Raw genomic sequence first — 23,335 nt, 5'->3', positions numbered from 1 at the left:
ATGGTCTAGTTAGTCATTCCATTATTACCACCTCATACAAGAAAATAATATGGCAGAATCTCATTGAGCATTTCAATTTAGAACTTAACAAATTGAACTATAAAAAACCTTCCTATTGTTCGTATGCTCTTTCGTCCATATGTACTATTTCTGAATCTGTACTGCGGAACAAGTTTAAAAGAGAGTGTTTCCTGATAATGAAGGCGATACTTAATCTTTTGCCCCAAAGGGCTGTCACCGCAAAATGGTCACACGATCAAATGGCAATCCCAAATGATGCAGGTTGTCTACTATGTGATGCCGAAGATCTTATGCATTTCTTATTTTTTTGCGCAGTTTACAAGTCAATCATAGGTAGAACAATAAAACTGATTCATGTAATTGTAAGCCGTGCAGGCCAGCTATGGTTTTTACTTTATCGGCTAACACTTCAGTGGTGGCTTGGACTTTACTGCAATTCCTACAATGTGTTTTGAATCTTTGGAAATCTTTAATGAATTTGATACTTGCCTTAGATCTCATTTAATCGCTGTGTTGCATTTTACTTGAAATACTTTAATGATTCTGTTTATGTTGCTGTGTGTTTTCTCTAAATTGTTTGTACTTTGATGGATTTCATTTTAAATCTGAATAAAGTTATTGGATGGATGGATTGATTGATTAGATGTAAAGGTTGTTGGTAAAGATAATGATGTTTTTCATGTCAGGGAGCAGACCCTTGGTATATGTTTGTGTGATAGGTGGCATATATGCCTAATATTGACTCCTTTGGTCAAACACGAAAGTGCTGAAAGTTTCCACTAGGGAAGGTAATCCCTGGAAATGTCTCCATGGTCATCAGGGAACTGGTTGTCGTCAGCCACCCGGGATACATGTTGTTTACGCTCCACCGTAAAAAAGGATGAGAGCTGGCGTGTGTACGCGCGTGCTTGCTCACACACTGAATTCTTTTGTGAGCAATTGTGATCCTGACTGATATGTGACACAGATCATAGAATGCACCAGACTAGCGGGGGTTGTGTGCTGCTGGGGGGCGGTGCCAAGCTGAATTTTGCAGGAGCAAATATAGAGAACATGGCAGCACAATAAGTGAAGGCAATGTTAATATACCTGCATCTACACTTACTTGACACATTCATCTGTTATCCTCATTTCTCGAACCCCTAGTAGTTTATTTATGTATATTTTTTCGATCTTCTACTAGTTCATTTATGTAGCGGGGTGCTTGCCAGGGTGACCCCTTCTCCTATAATCTGTTAGTCACCTCCTGCATCAGTGTCCTTCCTTCCTTCCTTCCTTCCTTCCTTCCTTCCTTCCTTCCTTCCTTCCTTCCTTCCTTCCTTCCTTCCTTCCTTCCTTCCTTCCTTCCTTCCTTCCTTCCTTCCTTTCTTCCTTCCTTCCTTCCTTCCTTCCTTCCTTCCTTCCTTCTTTCCTTCCTTCCTTCCTTCCTTCCTTCCCTCCCTTCCTTCCTTCCTTCCTCCCTCCCTCCCTCACTTCCTTCCTTCCTTCCTTCCTTCCTTCCTTCCTTCCTTCCTTTCTTTCTTTCTTCCTTCCTTCCTTCCTTCCTTCCTTCCTTCCTTCCTTCCTTCCTTCCTTCCTTCCTTCCTTCCTTCCTTCCTTCCTTCCTTCCTTCCTTCCTCCCCCCTCTTATTGTTGTACTACTTTGGCTTTTAGTTATAAATGTCCTCTAACCACCTCTATACACTATCTACTGACTTTCCTCTCATTTGCCCCTCCCTTAGACAGGATCCAGAATGCAGCCTTCAGGTTGAGCTAGGAATGTCCTCTGACCCCCACTCTCCACCATCTACTCACTTACCTCTCCTTTGCTCTCACCGTTAGTCAGGATCCAGAATGCAGCCTTCAGGCTTAGCTAGGAATGTCCTCTGACCCCCACTCTCCACTATCTTCTCACTTTCCTCTCCTTTCATCCCACCATTAGTCAGGATACATAATGCAGACTTCAGGGTTAGCTATGAATGTCCTCTGACCCCCACCCTCCACCATATACTCACTTTCCTCTCCTTTGCTCCCAATGTTAATCAGAGTCAGGATGCAGCCTTCAGGCTTAGCTAGGAATGTCCTCTGATCCCCACTATCTTCTCACTTCCCTCTCCTTTGATCCCACCATTAGTCAGGATCCAGAATGCAGCCTTCAGGGTTAGCTATGAAAGTCCTCTGGCCCCCACTCTCCACTATCTACTCACTTATCTCTCCTTTGATCCCACCATTAGTCAGAATCTGGAATGCAGCCTTCAGGCTTAGCTTGGAATGTCCTCTGACCCCCACTTGCCACTATCTATTTGCTTTCTTCCCCTTTGGTCTCACCGTTAGTCAGGATCCAGAATGCAGATTTCAGGACTAGCTATGAATGTCATCTGATCCCCACTGTCCACTATCTACTCACTTTCCTCTCCTTTGATCCCAACATTAGTCAGAATCCAGAATGTAGCCTTCGGGATTAGCTATCAATGTCCTCTGACCCCACGCTCCACTCTCTACTTGCTTTCCTCTCCTTTGCTCCCACGGTTAGTCAGAATCCAGAATGCAGCCTTCGGGCTTAGCTGTGAATGCCCTCTGACCCCCACTCTCCACTATCTACTCACTTTCCTCTCCTTTGCCACTCCCTTAGACCGGATTCAGAATGCAGCCTTCAGGGTTAGCTATGAATGTCCTCTGACCCCGACTCTCCTCTATCTACTCACATTCCTCTCCTTTGATCCCACCATTAGTCAGAATCCAGAATGTAGCCTTCGGGTTTAGCTGTGAATGTCCTCTGACCCCCATTCTCCACTATCTACTCACTTTCCTCTCCTTTGCTCCCACCATCGGTCAGAATCCAGAATGCAGTCTTCAGGCTTAGCTGTGAATGTCCTCTGACCCCCACTCTCCACTATCTACTCACTTTCCTCTCCTTTGCTCCCACCATTAGTCAGAATCCAGAATGCAGTCTTCAGGCTTAGCTGCGAATGTCCTTTGACCCCCACTCTCCACTATCTACTCGCTTTCCTCTCCTTTGCCCCTCCCTTAGACCAGATCCAGAATGCAGCCTTCAGGGTTAGCTATGAATGTCCTCTGACTCCCACTCGCCACTATCTACTCACTTTCCTTTCCTTTGACCCACCGTTTGTCAGGATCCAGAATGCAGCCTTCAGGCTTAGCTGTGAATGTCCTCTGATCCCCACTCTCCACTATCTACTCGCTTTCCTCTCATTTGCCCCTCCCTTAGACCGGATACAGAATGCAGCCTTCAGGCTTAGTTGTGAATGTCCTTTGACCCCCACTCTCCACTATCTACTCGCTTTCCTCTCCTTTGCCCCTCCCTTAGACCAGATCCAGAATGCAGCCTTCAGGGTTAGCTATGAATGTCCTCTGACCCCCACTCTCCACTATCTACTCACTTTCCTCTCCTTTGCCCCTCCCTTAGACCAGATCCAGAATGCAGCCTTCAGGGTTAGCTATGAATGTCCTCTGACTCCCACTCGCCACTATCTACTCACTTTCCTTTCCTTTGACCCACCGTTTGTCAGGATCCAGAATGCAGCCTTCAGGCTTAGTTGTGAATGTCCTCTGACCCCCACTCTCCACTATCTACTCACTTTCCTCTCCTTTGATCCCATCATTACTCAGGATCCAGAATGCAGCCTTCGGGGTTAGCTGTGAACATCCACTGATATTACCCATCCTGCCCAACCCAGCATTTTAAAGCAATTGTTAATTGCGACAAAAGTTACTATGAAACACAAAATATAAAATAAATAATAGAAGAATTAGGAGAGGAGTTAAAAAGCAAAACCGCGCTGACTGTTGGAGTAATGGAGAGTTAGGTGATCCTCTTGTGAGAGGGGAAGATGCTGGAAAGGAACTCCAGAGTTGAGTGGACAGAGTTTATTTTGCCTTGTGTTTTACTGGGAGGGGCATGATTATTTGTTTTATTTATTTATTTGGATTTAGGCTAGTACTTTCGCCAAAGTGCTGAACAGAGAGATGGTAATAATATCATACATGATAAAAAAAAAGTAAATCAGTAAGAGGCTTCATTTAGTGTCGGAAGAACTAGAAGCAGAGTTTATAAAGAAGAGCGAAGAAAAGCGTCAAGAATAGGCGCAGGAAATAAGGACAGCGGAGGAGCATTCCAGAGTTTGGGGGAGAGAAGAGACCATGAACGAATGTGGCACTGAGCACAGAGTGGGCATAGAACAGCCAATGGGCAGAGGGAGGAAGAGCAAAGGGCGTGGCTAGGTGAGTACACAGAACTGAGAGAGGAAAGGCGGGGAGGTGCATGGGCATGCACACATCATTTAAAGGCAATACATAAGCAGTGAAACTGGAAATGAGCAGTGAGAGCGAGAGAAATGAGGACCAGGCGGGAGAGAAACAGAGAAGATGAATAGCGGACTGAAAGTTAGACCGCAGATGGGAGAGAGCATATGCAGGGCAGGAACAGGATGTTGCTAGGTCTGGAAAAGATCTGGGGCTATGCTAATGTTGGGTCTGTCGGGACTCGGGGCTAGCTAGCCTTTTAGTTGTAGACCCTGAGCTTCTATCTGGGCTACAACCAAAAGACCAGGGGCTATAGCCCCCTCAGCCTCCTGCCCCCCAGCGATGCCCCTGCGCAGGAAGGTCCAAGAAAAGAGAGGGACAGTAGTTAGGAATGTCATCCTCTCCCCTGGGGTTTCTCATGTTGGTCAGGAGGGAGCAGCAGTGTAATCACACCTGCGTGGGAGTCAATGTATAAGGCTGATCTAAAGTGTGTGGTTACTCCCTGCTCATGGGGAGGCTGGAGGAAGCACTCTCTGGTAGGCGATCGAAGGGCTCAGGAGGCCAACGCTGAGGACATGACTTTCAGGTAGTCCCTGAGGAAGCTAAACCCCACCTGGACCACGGTATCTGCTCTATCCCTTGGCCATCTGCCCTCGTGATTGCTCTCAGCCATGCTCTCAGGGCGGGGCAGAGATCATTGAAACCAAAAAAGTGATGGGTGGAAGGTTTTGAAGTAATCTAAACCACTGGCATTGCTCTGGGCAACCTTCCACACCATTGTTTTGTAGCCCATCTGCGCCATTGCAAAAGGGGTCCAGCCATATGCAAATCAGTCAGGTACTGCCACCGATGGGAGCAGCCCAGCCCGAACTGCTGGTCCAGGTGCCCTCTGCATGCAAACGCAAGCAACCCCAGACATATTGGAGTGCACTCCCACTTGACATTAGAATAGATCAATCCTATTACAGCTTCAGACGTAATATCGTCAAATGGCTACACTCCAACGACCCACATGACTAACCGCGAACTAGCTAGTATCTGAATCTCACCCTGACTCTAACCTACTCCGTTTGTATATATGTATATTCTTTCACTAGATTTGTCAATCATTTATTTGAAATGTTCTTCATGTACCCCTATGCCTTACTCTGTAACTAAGCTTGAAGTATCCATGTATTCTGTTCTCTGTTGCACCCAGTTACCGTTGGGTTCGGTGCGCCATACAAATCAATAAACAAACAAACAATAAACAAACATGTTTCGGCATTGTTGGGCCTCCTCAGTGCGGTGCAGCTTTATTCCCTATGGCACAGAGAGCAAGGGACTCACGTCTGGACATACTCTCTCTCACATAGGGAGACACACTGAAACCAAAAAAGTGATGGGTGGAGGGTTTGGAATTAATCTGAACCACTGGCATTGCTCTGGGCAACCTTCCACACCACCGTTTTTTAGCCTGTCTGCTCCATTGCAAAAGGGGTCTGCCATATGCAAATCAGTCAGGTACTGCCACCAATGGGAGCAGCCCAGCCCGAACTGCTAGGCCAGATATCGTTGTCAGGAAAGGGGAAATAGACCAGTCAGTTCCTGACACCTGGTGCTCACTAGGCGCTGGCTGGGTGATGCCTCTGCTTTCTGTGGTGTACAGACACACGGAAGAGGCAGGAAGCGGGAGCTGCAACCCTGCACTGTGTGCATTTCTGTATGCATAATATGCATATCAATATACATAGGCATCTCAATATACAATGTATGTATCAATGTGTACAGCATAGACATTTTATAGAAATCAACCAGCAATGTATGTCACTAGAACTACAAGTCACCATTATAAAGAGCCCCGACAAAGCATCAGCTGGACAAAATGCCAACATGGTGTTGCAATCCTTGTATTATTGTGATACTTGGTCGCACACTGCATATCTAATTGCAAATGCTTTATTTCTTATGTTGTTGTGAGATTTGTGTAATGGGTTGGCGGCAGGTGATCATTAAAAAGTTTTGCTGCAGTGACTTATAATGTTAGAAAGTGTGCATGTTATCCATTGGTTTAAAAAGCTCATTAAAGACACTGCCTGCGGGTCGCCATTTTGTTCGATATGTCTGCATGACGCCATTTTGTTCGATATGCCAGCATCTGCATTTTGTCCAAGATATAGTGGTACCATTGGACAAGTGAAGGGCCGCTGCTACAGGACAGGGCTGACCGGAAACCCTAATTTCTGCTAAGAGAAGTTGACACCTCATTAAGTAGGTGCTGTGTCTCACTGCATTGAGAAGACTCAGAGAAGTGTAACAGCATAGAGTTAGTAAGAACCTCAGCTTAGAAGGGGCCGGCATGGCATAGCGGCAAAGGAATCCATGCTCTACCTAGAGAGTAGTGTGGGCATCTGTTATCTGGAAAAAATTAAGTGGCACGCATATGCTGCGATTTCAAGTCCTCCTTTGGCATACTATTTCCTGTGGAGATGAACTGTGTGACGTCATGATTGCCTTTGAGCGCCTTGTCTTGCCCAATACTAAGTGCTCTGGTTGACTAGGAAGTTGGTCAAACCTGCCAAGCGTTCTCAGGAACAGCTGTTGCCGGGCTGCCTGGCCCGTGCCCTGGAAGTGGAGGCAGTGAACTTCCTTTGCATCTGGATACGTGTTTTAGGGCCCAACTCTGCTGCTTAGTCACTGGAAAAAACCCAAATCACCTTCCTACTGACTGAGCTTACCTGATCATCTGCCCTGGAAAAGAAGTACCATTTCCTGGCACCGCCGTGGAGTGCTGTCTGTAAAGAAACTATTCAAGATTGGAAACGCTTCGAATGCTTATCTTGCCAGCCCGCACCCTGGTGAACCAGTGTGTTCTTTCAGGCCCTTTCAGCTTCTAAGCGCTCTAAGAAGAGGTGGTATTTTAAAGGCACTTTTACAGACTTCGGAACAATGAATGGATAAGTCTGCCCTGCCGCTGGTTTCGACGGTGCGCTTTGCAGACTGCCCTCATGTCTAAGACCAACCCTTCAACCTGGTAGCTATCAACCCTTGGCTACACGACCCTTGAACATTGTCTAGCTCCTGGCATCTCAGAAGATCTTTTCTCACGCAGGCTCTTGCCTAAAGTTTGATCTCGCGAAATCCAGCCAACCTACAGGCTTTCCTCCCAACGAGGATGTCTGAACCTGGCCCAGCAGGTGGCGATTTGCTGCTGCATAGTGCCTAGAAGCTGTGCAGCACACCCCTTCCCTTGACTGTGGAGCTGCAACTCACATTAGTTTGTGACCTATTGGCTGAGGTGTTACAGAATCACTGCAACTTCCCACAAAGGGCCTGTCATGAAAGCCTTCGACTTCAATGGTGCAGTATCTACATATGACCCTAGACTGCTTTAGGGGGATTGGTGTCCAGCTTCATTAGAGACTACTTAGGAAATTGTTCTTGCCTAGCTGCAGGTGTCTGAGAAGAGCTTCTCTCACCCAGTCTGCAACCTTTGCGCTCTCCAGATGTTTTGGACTACAACTCCCATCGGTCCTAGCCGGCATAGTCAATGGCGAGAGATCATGGGAATCAGAGTGCATAACATCTGGAGAACCACAGGTTGCTGATCTCTGACCTCGTGAGTTTGGGAGAAGTTATCCTCATCCGCTATTGCTTGAGTAGAATGGAAGCGTGACATACTCCGGCACTTTTGGATTCTAAACCCACCTTCTCCTATTCTTTTATGTTTCTTGATGATGCGTAGTTTTTCAAAAGTATATTTGCGTGATGCATTTCTGTGAAAAAATGTTCTTTTTAATATTAACCTGCTAAGACCCTTCCTCTAATGTGCTTGCATCTATCTGATATGAGCTATCTGAGTCTGCCCAGGTACCTTCTCCAGAGTACTGCCTTAGCGTTCAGCCGCGCTACTAAATGGTGAGTCAGGTATAAATGTAAATCCTGTGGCTGACATTGGATCACGAGCTGCATATGGCGGGGCATCAGAGAACCTGAAGAGGTCCTCCTCTAGCCCCAAAATCTCAACTCCTGGTCTCACACTAGGAGCATGGCTGACACATTTCACAATGTTTTATGGTTAATTAGCTGGCTTGGTTTGTTTCTCCGCCATGCCCTTTCACTGAAGAATTCCACTCTTTGTGGTGACCCTACTAAACTACAACCTGCCCATGATGTCTTGAAGGGGGCACAAGGTGTGAAATGTGAACATTGTACCATGTGCTATAGCAAGCTCCCTGAAACTGTGCAGCACTGCGGAAGAACCCTGTTTCACCCATGCATACCATCATTGGGTCTGCTGTTGGTGAGCGCATGCTCATAGTGTAGAGTGTGAACTAAATCCATACGGCCCAGTTCTATAGGTGCTAGGATGAAGTTTCCTATTGTTGGCTGGTCCGGTCTATAGACCAGGCTAGGCCTGCTGGTATGGGTGTTTCTGCACCCTTTTCACTTTTACCATGGTTTACTTGCGATATTTAGTGATAATGTTATTGGGACATATATGCACTCTGGGTAATTACACAAGGGTCATGAGCGTGTGCCTCCTGTGTGACTACTACACATGAGCAATATTAATACAAGCGCAATACAATCATCATTTCTTGCAGTTTTCCTCTTCCTAAAGTACCGTTGGGGGCTCATTATTCTGTATACTAGTCCCTGAGGGTTCTATAAGCCTTATGGGTGACCCATACAGAAACGTATGGGAGATATTGGGCTCATAGCACAGCCCACTGCGCTCCATTACTTTTCCTTGGTCCTTCTACCAAGGCAGCAGGCCTAACTAGCTGCGAAGGATTGCCAGTTAACACCTGGCACGACCCTGCACGCCCATACTCTATGGTCTGCAGCCTTCCATGCGGATGACCGCCACGAGGCCCTCAAAATGTCACACCCAACTAACCGATGTGGGGGGCGCACAGCCTAATCAATGACTCAACCATTCACTTGCCACAGTATCCCTGTGACTTTCCTGAACTTTTGGTGCAAGTGGGTGTGATCCTAGGCCGCCAGGGTCAGAATCAACAAACCCCCACAAGGAGGCATTAAACTAACGAGTAACCCGGATGCACTCTCAAGGGACACCCTTAAAAGTTACTTAGCTCAGGGGCAACGTGCTCTCCTGGAAGCAAGACACCACGGAGCAACACAGGTTCCATCCCCGGGTCCGTTCTTAGAAACCTCTGGGTATTATTATAAAGAACCAATCACAATTACAGCCGAACGTTTTCTACACGCTGCTTCTGTCACTACAAACGTGTCGGATAAATAAACATATTCTTCTGCAAGGGCTGCCCCCTGTCTTTCTATCAACAATAGCAAATGTAAATATGAACCCCCCTTTAAAAAAAAAAGAATCCTAGTAATTTAAGTTTTACATTCTAATAACCTCGGAAGATAACACTCCCACGCATTCAAAGGTGCCTGCAACAAAAATGCGTCCAACAGTCACATCTCCAAAGAACCAAAATACACCTGATAGCCTTCAAACATGGCGCAGTGCTCACTCGCTTCCCTCTCCTCGTTGGGCTGACCTCTGACCCGCAGTCAGTTCCCAGCAGCATTGATTGACCGGTCGCTCCACGCCCCCTTGCCCCCATAGAGCAATGACATGAACTCAAACGGAAGCTCCTGCCACATGTTAAAGTAGCCTTCAATCATAGGGATTCCAGGTCCATACATTGTCACCTAAAAGGTTGATGTGTCCATACGAGCAGCAAGGCACCAGGCTTTTTTTTTTGTGCTGAAATAATTAACCCCTTAAGTGCCAAGAACGAGTATGCTGCTCGTACTTTTTGCATAAACTTGATGATAGTTTAGTTTGGTTTGTTTATTTGTATAGCGCAGCCAAACCCTGGGGTAACTGGGTGCATTGGACGTGTAGAACAACGTAAGTTACAGAAGGTTGCACGTGCGTGGTACAGTAGATAAACATGAAGGACCAGGTTACAATGTGGTCCGCAACAAGGTTACAACTGGCCGGGTTACAGGTAGCCTGCCACTTTTGAACCAATGTGGCATCAATATTGAGCCACTCTATGCACATGGCAAAATAAGAAGAAACACTGGCGCCTGCTATTGTACTTACATAGCATGTTCGCCAAAGCGCTACACAAAGACACAATGGTACACATGAGAGATGACTTGTATTGTGTTGTATATACAAAGCCACTCGGCTGCGAGTATATAAATAAATAAAGAAATGAGAGATCGACAATCATACAAAAAAGAAGCAAGAGAGTAGAGGTGCTCTTTCGGGTGGGAATAGAAACAAGAGAATGAAGCGAGAAACTGATAGAAAATGGAAACTGGTTCCAGTGTTTCTGAGCCATTAAGGAGAAACTACGAAAGCAGGTCTGAGCACATGGGAGGATGCATGGTCCGGAGAGTGAAGCGAGAACACATGAGAGTGATAACGAGGAGCCAAGCCAAGGACACATTTGAAAACTATGCAAAGAAAATTAAAGGGAAGGTCGAGACTGAGAAGGAAGCCAGTGTGTGCGATATTGACGCCGGAGAAGAGAGACAGCAACTTCCCTGAAGAGTAGAGTCATATGAAGACTGCAGAGGGGCAGGTGGTAGACAGGAAGGCCAAGAAGAGGAGCAGAGCAATAGCCAAGGCGAGAAAAGGTGATAGCCTAGAAGAGACAAGTAGCTGTGTAGCGTGGAACGCAAGACAAGAGCACGAACTCTACAGAGATGATAAAGATGGAAGTCACATGATAGAGTGGTGGAGGAAATGTATAGAGAAATGAGAGCAGAGGAAGCAAAGGCGTCGCAGAGGGTGCACGCTGAAAGAGACAAGGGAAGAGAAGCAGACGCAGGAAAGAAAAGAACTTGGGTTTACGGGGGTAAAGAGGAAGGAAATTGGACGACATCCGGGACTGATAGACTGAGCAGGAAGGAGGTGTGGAGTGTAAGAAATCAGGGAATGGGGAGGAGGAGAACAAGATCTGAGCGTCATCGGCATGAAAGTGGTGAGCTCGACGCGAAGAAATAGTACCCGTTGGTGCGGTCGTGTAGAAAGAAATGATAAGTGCCCAAGGACCGAGCATGGAGGGAGTCCATACTCCAAAGAATGTCTCTGGAGGATAGCTCAGGGTCAACGTGGCTAGACACAGAGCAACACAGGTTCGATCCCCGGGACTGCGCTTAGAAACCTCTGGGTATTACGCGCGTTATAAATAACATATCATATCATATCAATGGATAGGATTTCCCGTACGCTAGAGATAGAGTAAGAGCGGCCTGAAAGATTGGACTGGACAGACCGGGAAAACCCGGGGAAAGAGTAGATAAGGGAAAATCATGATGCACTGTGTCAAAAACCGCAGAGAGATCGAGTAGGACAACAAGGGAAGATTGCTTAGTGCAGTGAGGCAGAGAGGAGAGAGTAAGGAATCAGAGACATCCAATAGGGACTTTCCAGTAGAGTCAAATATGCGGAAAGAATGCAGACTGAAAAAAAAGCCAGGATAGGACGATGGTTCGAATAAGATGATAATTGAGATTATCACCCTGGAAGGGGACTCTGGCCAAACAGGATGCTTGGAACGTGCGCTGTATTGTATGGTACAAGTCTGTGTTCTGAGCAGCCTGGGTATCCAGCGCACCCTTCTCCGCTCCCCTTTCTCCCTCACCTCTTAGGATCCGTGTAGTTGCTGCTCCGTTTCCAATGTTGATGACATCAGTCATCGACATTAAAAACAGACTTCGGGGACAGCACTGCATGGCGCCAGACCGCGCAGCAAAGGTACGCTTCTTTTAGAATTAATATTTAAAAAAGACACCATTAGCACCCATGCAGGAAACTACATGTGTGCAAATGACAATATGCCCCTGGGCTGCGGCCCGTTCCGGACAGGGTCGGCGCGCCGCAGAGGGGAATATCGTCTCAGTAGATCACTCGCTCCAGAAATTTAGAAATAAAGAGTGTAAGGGAAATGGGGCAAAAGTTAGAAGGCGTGGAAGAGCCAAGAGTAGTTAGTTTTCAAATAGGGAATAAACCAAAAACTCAGAAGGGAGGGGTGGCAGGGGAGCCAGAGATGAACTTAGTAGTAACGCACGGGAGGAGAGGACGGGCCAGAGGGATCAGGGGAGAGGGTAAAGGGTCAGAACGAGATGCATTTGGGCCCTGCGCGGTGGAGACAAATTGTCATAGAGGCGCAGTGAGAGTAATGACATCATGTAGTCCTGGATAAGGAGAGAGACCGCCTCGGATAACATCCAGGAATAGGGAGGCAGGGTGGGTCAATACAGGGGAGGGGGGGGGTAGCGGCTGATATACTCTTTGGGCCTGATTCATGGAATTGTTTTGCATGGTTGAAAGTGACTCAGCGCTGCTGACACAAACCCTGATTCACGGAACTGTGCAAAGTGTATTTTTGCCATAGCAGAAGACTCTGCATTATGCTAGACTGATCTATGCCGCTCTCTGCTGCTGGTGTTTCATGCTATCAGGTGAGGGTGTTGTGCAACGCCCTGTTCTGCTTCGCTGCTATGTTACCCTATGCAACCCTATGCTATGTTAGGCTGTGCTATGTCATGCTAGAGCGCCTGCGGCTAGGATATGTTGCACTATGCCATGTTAGGGTGTGATGTCATCCGCTCCGTCGTTAGACTCTGCTCGGTTATGTTCGATTACTGTATGTAGTCCCCAGCCTTCCACAGGAGACCATTGTGAACATGTTCCCCTAATGACAAGGCAACCCGGAAGTGATGCTTTATTGATCCGCGGTCATGCCAATGGTTAGGCATTTCCTCTGCCACCCACAGGCCACCTGGGACCTGCGGGCAGCAGAGGGCGGGCCCCTGGACTGTTCCTGGTATAGAACCTCTGTGCACACATCTCCACTCAGCCACATTTTCACCCTCCTAGCACACTACTGCATTCCATAGACGCCAATGGGCACACCCGCCTGGAAGCGCTTTTAAAATTTAATAACGCATTGGTTACCGCTGACTTCAATGGGCTCACAGCCTCACGCGGACCAAGCGCACCTGTTTTGACCATTCCTGGAGAGTCATTGGGTTGAGAAGTAGGCCTGTGCTAAGCTTGCCACTGGGGGAGGCGCTACCGACAGCGTGGCCGCTACAGCCCAGGCGTGGCGTGCATGTTCTGTGGCTGGTGGGGCCTACAGGAGGGAGCGGAGGGAGGGGGCTGTGTGTCTCCCTCTCATCCCCCACCCCCTCTCGGTGGAATACATGTGTGCGACTGATAGCTATGTTGCTATAATTGCACATATGCTATGCTATACTGTCGTGTGCTGTGTTGCGTGCAGCTACACTAGGTTAAGGACTGCTCCGTTGAGAGTTTCTGTTGCGTGTTTCAGTTAGCTGTATTTCATTACGATGTGGTGATGTGTAAGACACCAGCCTACCAATGTGGAGGCTCCCTCCCCCACCCGCCCCGTCCCCCGTCCCTATCTACCTCACGAGCATCTTAAATCGGGATGCGCTGGTGGACGCGTGTGGCAATCCTCGCGCCATGCAGGAGGAGCACGGGGCGGTGGGGGAGGGGTTATCGATCAGTCAGGAGAGAGTTCGCTGATGGGTCCGTGCAGTGCTTTTCATCAGGGGGTTATTGTCTCATAATGAAATTGACCCGCCAGTCGCCGGCCGTCCGCGGACCATCCGCGGACCATCGACCAGGCCACGCCAGCGCCACGAGCGATGCTTAATTCCTCGCAGGTTTACCCTTTCCAACTGCACCTAATTGATTTTGGAATTTTAGCCACGCTCTGGGAATTCTGATGGTGTTGATGGACAGCGAGCGACCAAGCCAGTGCTTGTCTAGTGCTACCTGGGAAATGGGCGGCTTCTAGACACTCATGACAATTTCCTCCGGAAGTTAACACGTTGGATGGAAAATATATCGCATATATTTTCTTCCTAGCTTTTAAGACCAGGTAGATCCCTTCCTCAGGCAGTTTGCACCCGAAGCATTTACTTGTCTGCTTCTGATGGAAATGCAATTTAATGTACTTTTCTTGTTCTTCTTCATGCCCTAAAATGCCCCAGTGCATGACTTGAGAGCATCACTGGACATCCCTCTGCAAGCCACTCCCATCATTCCATAGTTTGCCTTTTGAAAGCCTAGTCTGAACTGATGGGCAGCGCCCCTCTGCGTGGAGAAACACCCATCAAGGCTGGTCCCCTTCTTTAGTCACACAGACGAGTCAAAACATTGGGAAAATCAATGACTACTCCTTGGATGGCATCAACGCATGCCTTTCGAACACACGGGTCCATTTCTGTTAAGTCTTCCTAAATGTATTTGGTATGTACAGGTATGGACCCTGCTGAAGGCCACCGACAGAGCCAGTGAGACCGAAACATGTCGGCTGCTGCTTGTTGCCTCTAGCACAGAACACCTGGCTCAGCAGCATTTCAGGACAGGCTGCTCCCTTTTTGATGCTGATTTTCATAGCATTGATGTCTAATGGCATATTGGTTAAGAAATAGTCACTTAAGCATTTTAATCACATTTGTGTTCTCATACGAGGGCATTCCAGACCCGCGTTCTCTGCATTTAGCGGGATACACCATTCTTCTTGTCACCAGGGGTTTATGTTTTGTTATCTTGCATTTGTATAGCACCACCTGTCAAAGTTCATGCCGTCAAAGCGCTTCGCCTGTCAGAGAGGCGAAGAAGGAGTATGATAGAACGTGCAGGGGGGAAGTAAAGTCAGGGAGCTAGTCGGGAGGATAGATAAGATGCCCAGAAAGGCATGAGAAGGAAAAGGTGGAGGAGCTATGTGTACAATTCAACCACATGTATCGTGGGACTCAACTGTATTCTATGAGGCGCAGCGCCAAGAGGAGAGATAGCTGGAGCAAGGTGTTTGCTGCGCTAGGGGTATGTCTGGAATTGACTCACCCCATTGAGCTTGTGTGATATATTCTAGCCACTGACTCTGACATAGCCCTTACTAACCTTCAATTCTCCATCTCCAACACTCTGGACATCCTTGCCCCTGTCATGAGGATCCGCAGGAAACCTGCCTCCAAGTGCAACTCCTGTATGACTCCGACCTGGCCGCTCAGAAACGCAACTCCTGCATGACTCCGACCTGGCCGCTCAGAAACGCAAGTGCATAGCAGCTGAGCGGAAGTGGCAGGCTTCAAGCATATCCTCTGTCAAACTGGCCTGCCGCCTATTCCAAAGGCAATACGGACTCTCCATCTGCTTGAAGAAGAGGGCCTATATCCAAACCCGCATCTCTGCGGCCTCTAACAACATGGCAGAACTTTTAAAAATCTGCAAGTAACTTGCCAACCCTACTTCAGTGTCCACTTCTCCTCTACCTTCCCAGGCACTATACACTTCTCTGGCCTCTCATTTCATTTCTAAAACCCAGGACATCCTATCCTCCTCTACTCCACACCCTCCTCCCTCACCTGCTCTCAGGCCTCCTTTGGCCCCCCACTCTCCTCCTACTCTTCTCTTTGTCTCCCATAATACCTAATGAGGTTTCTATAAAAGTCTGATCTATGAAAGTCTCATCCCAAAGGTGCTCCCCTACTTCAACAGAATTATCAAGGACATCATTGTCTTCCTAGATCCAGCCTTCGCCGATTTCTGTAATCAATCCTTTGCCACTGGATCCTTACCCTCACCGTTCAAGCTCTCCCTTGTGCAACCTCACATCAAAAAACATTCTTCCAACCCTTCCTGTCTGGCAAGCTACTGCCCTATCTCCATTACCCCCTTCCTAGGCAAACCCTTTGAGAAGCTGGCCATCTCCCAACTGATCATCCACAATGAATATGTTGGTTATCTCCACGGCCCCCAGTCTGGCTTCAGAGCTGCCAGAGGCACGGAAACTGCTCTCCTGAACACTGTGAAGACTTGCTCTCTAATCCCGATTCCAACTCTCCTTCCGTTCTCATCGTTCTTGACCTTCCCTCTGACTTTGATATGGTCAATCATGCAACACTTAAAAATCGGCTCTGTGATACCCTTGGCATCACTGACCTGGCTCTGGACTTGTTGACCTCCTGCCTCTCGGACCATCCTTCCAGGTTCAACTGGGCCCTTTTCTCTCCACCTTCTCACTCTCCACCTGCAGTGTCCCTTAAGGCTCCGTCCTCTCGCCTTGGCTTTTCAACATCTTCCTGGCCCCTCTAGCCCATTTGATTTCCACCTCCTCTCATATCTTCCAGTGTTATGCAGATGCCACACTGCTGTCCTTCAAGCTGCCTTCCTCTGCCTCCCCCTCTTCCTCCCTCATTCCTGCTGACTGCCTGTCTGTTATTCAGGCATGGTGCACTGCTAACAATCCCCGCCTTAATGCCAGCAAGACAGAGATCCTTCTCATTGGGACCCCTGCTCCCTCTTTCCCTCCCACACTCTGGCCGCCCTCCATGGGCCCTCTCCCCTCACCCTCCTGTAAATCAAGAAACCTTGGTGTAATCTGTGACTCCTCTCTCTCCTTCTCTCATCACATCACGGGCCTTGTCAGGAAGGGCCACTTTCAGCTGCACCTCCTCAGAGGCATTCTTCCCTTTCCTCACCTTCCCCCAGAAACTCACTGTCTCTCTTTGTTCCTCTCCAGGCTGGACTACTGCAACACCGTCTTCCTCAATCTGCCTAACTCCTCCATTGGCCCGCTTCAACTAATCCAGAACAGGACTGCAAGACATATCCTTGGCCTCAAGCCCAGGGACCTCATCTCTCCAGCCATGAAATCTCTCCACTGGCTCCCGGTTGCTGCAAGAGTCAAGTTCAAGACCCTCTGCATCATCCACAAGGCTTTCTGGGGCCTGGGACTACTCTACATCCAACTCTCTCTCCCCAAATACCTCCCTGCTAGAGCCCTTCGGTCGTCTAGCTCCAACTCTCTGCAGATCAGATGCTTTTCCAAGCAGAGAGTGGGGGTAGATATCTCTCCACCGCAGGTGCCTCCCTCTGGAATGGCCTCCCTGCCCCCCTTGAGCTAGATCTCCTTAAGCTCTGAAAGCTTCTCAAGACCTTCCTTTTCTCTTCTTCCTTCCCACTAATGTCCCTGTCTGCCTCTTGACAGGCTGCCTGGTTCCTTCAGAGTCTTACAGGGCATCAGGCCCCCCTAATTCAGTCTACCTCTACACTTGGTCTCCCCTGGCTCCCCTCCTCTACCTGCACTTATCCTCTGGGCCCCTCCCCCCTGAGTTTGCCTGGCTGGGCTTGCACCCTTGTAGACCTTCCAGCCCCTTGCCTCGCACTTAGCTTGTGGACCTTCCTTCCCCTGCACTCTCTGCTTTCCCTTGGCTCTGTGTACCTGGCCTCCCCTGGCACTCGCTTTTTCCTTACAGGCCCTTCCACCTTGACTGGCACTCCCTGACAGGCACTCCCCCCCACCCCTCTCCCCTGCACTTCTCTTTACTGCACTTGCATGATCTGAATGTCACAAGGCCTAGTAGGATCGTTTTCCTTTTGTCCTCCCTATTCCTCCACCCTCTTGTCTTTTTGCACCTCGAAACACATTGTGTATAGGCGATTTATAAATAACCAATAAATAAAATAAATAAAATATGTTATCCAATATTTATTTTGTGCCCATCACCACCGTAGTGGTCTTCCTGCACCTGGCCTTTTCCAAAAGGTGATATATTGTGACCCTGCCATGATGGTGCCAGATCTTAGTCTGTGGAAAGGAAGTTAAGGTTTGGGGGGGAGGTGATATGAAAGAGAAACTAGAGAATAGAATTCCCAAAATCAGAGGGGAAAAACAATTGGGATTAGTGGGAGGGGAGATGGATGTCAAAGTAGGGATGCAGGTTTCTCAAATGGGATAGGTTATTGGTAAGCTTGAGTGTAGGACTCAGGAGAGTACAGCTAGAAATAGAGCAGAGTTTTATTGTGATGCCATTATCTAGAACTGAAGCACATGGTTGCTGGGATGAGGATGGGAATCGTGCATGGTGCTGATGAATCAGATGGGTGCATGAATATTCTTGGCAGGTTCCTAGGTCAGATCTTCCAGACCATACACTTTCCACTCAACCAGGTTATTGACTGAACCTTAAGTTCATGAGTCTAGGAGGGCCTGGACTTTGTACTCATCTTCTCCTTGGACTTTTACCGGAGGAGCCTTAGCGAGTAGACAAGTGGTGTTCAAACAAGGTTTCAGTGGACTGACACGAAACACTGGGTGTATCTTCCAGTGTTTGGGTATGGCCAGATGAACCGCAAAAGGATTGATTACTTGGGTAATGGTATGCATCCCACAAATGAGGGCAAGAGTTTTCATTTCCCTGGGATGCGTAGATACTTGGTGGAAAGACAGGAGGGAGGCACCCAGTATGCTGGCCATAGACACCATAGACCAAGGAACAACCATTGGAGGTGTGAGCTGTGTTGTTATAAGCAAATTCCCTGGCCTGAGAAGTGCCAACCAGGTTTCTTGGTGCCAGAAGAATAAACAGTGCAGGTACTGTTCCAAAGAGGCATTGAATTGTTCGGTCTGTCCATCAGTCTGAGGATGGTATGCTGAGGACTACCGTAAATCTGTACCCAGAGTTTTGGTCAGAGCGCACCAAAACCATGATGTGAACTTGGAGTTCCGGTCAGAGAGTATTATAGAAGGAAACCCAAACAGCCAAAAGACGTGTCAGAAAAATAGTTAGGGCAAGGTTGGCGCCGTTGGTAGACCACAGCAAGGAAAATAAATGCCATTTAAAAAAATGCATCCACGACCACCCAGATGGTATCAAAGCCGCGGACACCTGGGAGTTCGATGTTAAAACCCATGGTGATCAAGAACCACAGCTTGTGAGGAATGGAGAAAGGCTGCAATAGACCCTTGAGCTTACCGGGAATAGGGTTGCATTCTGCACATAACCCACAACATCGTGTTTGATGGCTGGCCACCAGCGCTTGCGTAGCCGATGGGCCTGGATGTGCTGTCACCTTGGTGTCGTGACACCAGAGAAAGGCTTGAGACTGAGTGGATTCTGTGGGCATGTACAGATGATCTTGGATAAATGGTAATCCATCAATTATCATGGCATTTAGAGCGTCCATTTTTTCTTGTTGTTTATGACCCATTGGAGCTGGTGCGTGCGTGCACACACCCCCCCCCCCCCCCACACACACACACACAATGTGACTTGATGGGGTAATTAGAGCCCCTCATGTTGGTCCTGAGGGTCACTATCATTCTGACGTGAGAGAGCGTCAGCTTTTCTGTGCTTTTGGCCCAGGGGGTATTGGCTAGTGAAATCAAACATGGAAAAAAACTGATGCCAGTGGAACTGGCACAGTGCATTTCAAAGAGGCTATGGCCTGGAGGTTGTGGTGATCCGTGAAGACTGCTACTGGATGTTGAGCCCCCATAAGAGGATTCCTCCACTCCATAAATGTGGCTCGTAAGACTAGTAAAACACTTTCAGCATGTTGAATGCCTTTTTTTGCTTTTGTTAGACTAAAGAAATGGTACCTTAGGACTTGTCAGGTATATCAATGGGGTGGTTGTGGAATTCTAGCAAGGATTGTAAATCCTTATCTGAGATAGGAACCAGCCATTCCAAGACCGCCTTGACCTTGGATGAACTCCTTTGGATCCCCTGCGGGATAACACAAAACCAAGGAATTTGACACTAGAAGTGTGGAACACACACGTGTCTGCTTTGAGGTAGAGGGAGTGAGCCTTCAACCTTTTCAATACCTTCCTTCCATGCATGACATTTTGGTCGAGAGTCTCAGAAAAGATCAGGATATTGCAGAGGTAGACAATTACAAAGAGATCTGCATGTCCCATAAAACATCATTCATAAAATGTTAAGACATTGCTGAGGCCTTACACAGCCCAAATGGCATGACCAGATACTTGTATTAACCGTATTTGGTTTTGAAGGCAGTCTTCCACTCATCTCCCTCTCGTATACAGATGAGGTTGTAGGCTCCCCTCAAATCCAATTTGGTGAAGACCACTGAAGATTTCAACTGGTCCAGGAGGACAGAGATCAGTTGTAAGGGGTAGTAGTTTGTTTACCGTAATGGAATTCATTGCCGATAGTGTATGCAGGGCCTGAGGTCACCCTCCTTCTTTGGCACAACAAAGAACAGGGGGGATGCTGAGTGGGACAGTGAGTGGTGTGTAAACCCATTTCTCAGGGATTCCTGTAGAAAGACCTTTAGGACCGCATCTTCCTTCTGTGTCAGAGAGTATACCCTTCCCGTAGGTATCTTTGCCCCTGGGACCAGATCAATGGGACAATCATAAGGCCTATGGGGTGGAAGCTTTTCGGCTTGCTTTATATTGAATACATCTGCATATTCCTCGTATTCTTCAGGTATAAGAGGAGTGGGTTCCCTAGAGGTTTCTCCTATGGCTTGTATCCCGGCCAACACAGTCTGGCAAGGAGCACCATGAGGAGCGCAACCCTCAAGACAATTCTGTTCACAGACATTGGAGACAAAATAAACCGTTTTTTGGGACCAGTCTATACAGGGATTATGCTTCTGCAGCCAGGGAGCCCCCAAAATTACCCTGAACTGCGGGACAGATATCAAGTCAAAGGAGAGCAGCTCCTGATGACCTTGCTTGGTGGTCATGGTAACCACTTCGGTTTGCTGCATGACTGGCCTTGAATTCAAGACAGACCCGTCAACTTGTCGGATTTAGCAGCTGGACTACTCACCTGTGGTTTCTGCTGTAAGGATGGAGGTGGAGTCGGGGTCTTTTGGGGTCTTCTCTTCGATTTTTAATCCTGCAGATAGGGATGAGCCTCTCCTGAAGCCACCCTGCCTGTGCAGTCCAAGCACTGACAGAATAACCCCAGGAGGAACCCGTCAAATATGTTCAGGAAAAACCCTCCGACTGAGGGAAAAAACCTGAGGTCCTTCTTGATGTTGGGTGGTTCCAAGATGGTTATGTGTTTCTAGTCTTGTCCAGAACGTGTGTGGGCTGAATAATTCCACAGCGTAGCACTGTAAGGTAGTCAGAGGTGAAACAAGTCCAAGGTGCTATAAAACGGGACTCAGAGTAAACCGCAAACAGACCAGAAGCTTCACGAAGGAAAAAACCAGGCTTGGGTTCAGCAGGGTAGGAACGCAGAAGGAAGGTAAGCAAAGCAAGAAGGACAGAGAGCGGGTCCCGCGGATAATGCCAGACACGAACAAATGAGGAGAGCAGAACAGGGGAAAAAAACGAGGCAGCCAAAGAGCGGCAACACAGAACCATGGAGGACAGAAAGGCAAGGGCCTGAGCCAAGGCTTACTGGGAAAACACAACACAGAATAATACCTCAGGAGTGGCGTGTGCTGACCTAAGGAATAATCCTAGCGTTGAGACGCAGGGAAGTGGTCTCCACAGTGGGCATTAGAGTGCACGCACCGGAAGTGAAACTGACAGGGTAGCTGGTATCCGGAAGATTAGACCGCTGCACAGAACAATGAGAAACCATATTGGTAGAAATCAAAGAACTCTGCAAACGTGGCGATAATCGCCAGGTAGACCAGAACGTCAACAGATTTTGCATACTGACACAACTGCTGTTACAGACTCTGGGTGTTCCTTGGGGATTATTGGAAAACCCTTTGTGGCAGCAAAACCTATGTCCATATAGTTCCCATTGGCTCCTGAATCCAGCATGACCAGGGTGGGAATTGCATAATTGTTGGGCAAGAAGAAAGAGAAATCCAAGTTTATATGCCGAATGTGACCTCCAGTGGGGAGCCCTGGGGAGGCTGACCCGTTCCTGTGGCTCCCACTGGGAATGAGCTTTGGCATTTCCCGCTTTCCTGGCAGGTCTCTTGGAGCAAGAATGAATATAGTGTCCAGATTGCCCTTAATAGAAGCACAGATTAGTATCTAGTCCTCTCTCCCATTCTTCTCTAGAGAGAGGGCCTCGAACAAGACAGATCTGCATGGGTTCGGGTTCAGGTACTGACTACCCAGAGACCTTCGGTGCCCGCAGTTCCGGGTGACTCTTCTCTTTCTGGGACATTCTGTCGTCCGTTTGTAAGGTGAGGTCCAACAAATCATGGTAAGAGGCCGGAATCAACGGAACCACTGCCAAAGCTTATTTTAGTTCATCAGAGAGACCCTTGTAAAAACGGCTGCCTTTTTATTCCCAATCCAAGTGGTCCCAGGCGCTCGTAGGTGGTATAGGCAAATACCTCATGCCTTACTTGACAAAGATCCAGGCAATCTAGATCCGTGGCTTGAGCTTTGTGGAGAGTGACCTGGTTCATTGCTAGAAGTAATGTCTCAAAGTCATACAGGACCGGGTCGTTGGCTTCGAACAGCGGATTAGTCCAAGCCACTGCTCTGCCCCCCAAGCTCGAGAGTACAAAAGCCGCCATTGTTGTGGCATCAAGAAACACAGAAGGGGGCCAAAGGAGATGCAATTTACATTGAATGATAAATGTGCACTACATTTTAGGGTCTCCCTGGAAGCGCCCCATGTGCGCTAAGGTAAATTGAGAGGGCATGACCAGCGGATCCACAGTGGGAGGAGGACCTGGGTTAAGGGGTAGAAGTGGTGCGGTGTAGCCGGATTCCCTGCAGTCCTGCCGAACTCTTCATCAGGGGGAAGAGGCGGAAGAGGGTGGACGTAAAACTGCTATGTACTGTATCAAGGCCGCCACAGGGCAACTGCTGCCTCCATGAGGAATTCGGGCTTTACAATCTGTCAGGGTTGCCTGAATAGGTCACAGTCGACTTCTCGTAGATCCTGTCCAGGTTACTTTCCTTTAAAGAGCACCACCACCAAGGAACCAAAGGGGCTTGGGTGTGGCGACCTCGAGCGAAAAGGTAAGTGTAATCTCACCAAGTATCTTCCCATTTGAAAGAAAGCGAAGAAAATTGTCAACCAAGATGACGGATCCACCCTCGGACCAGACTTGGGCGGACGACCTATTTGTAGAAAATTCCTACCCAATTGTCATGTCCATTGGCCAGAACCGCCCGATGAACGAGCCCTATGGACACAGGAACTAAATCGAAAACCCGAATGGAACAGGGACGCAGTTGACTAATCAGGCCCACTGTCCAACGATTTCCATAGTCCGACACCAATGGAGGAAAAAGGCAGGGATGTACCCGGGCAGCAGGAGTGCAGAAACTAAAGGAGGTGCGAGTTTGTCACCGATAAGCAGATGATGACA

Source organism: Ambystoma mexicanum, chromosome 8 (assembly GCF_040938575.1).
Source record: "Ambystoma mexicanum isolate Mex_15411 chromosome 8, UKY_AmexF1_1, whole genome shotgun sequence".
In the NCBI taxonomy this organism is placed as follows: Eukaryota; Metazoa; Chordata; class Amphibia; order Caudata; family Ambystomatidae; genus Ambystoma; species Ambystoma mexicanum.
Note: the sequence above shows the minus strand (reverse complement) of the source record.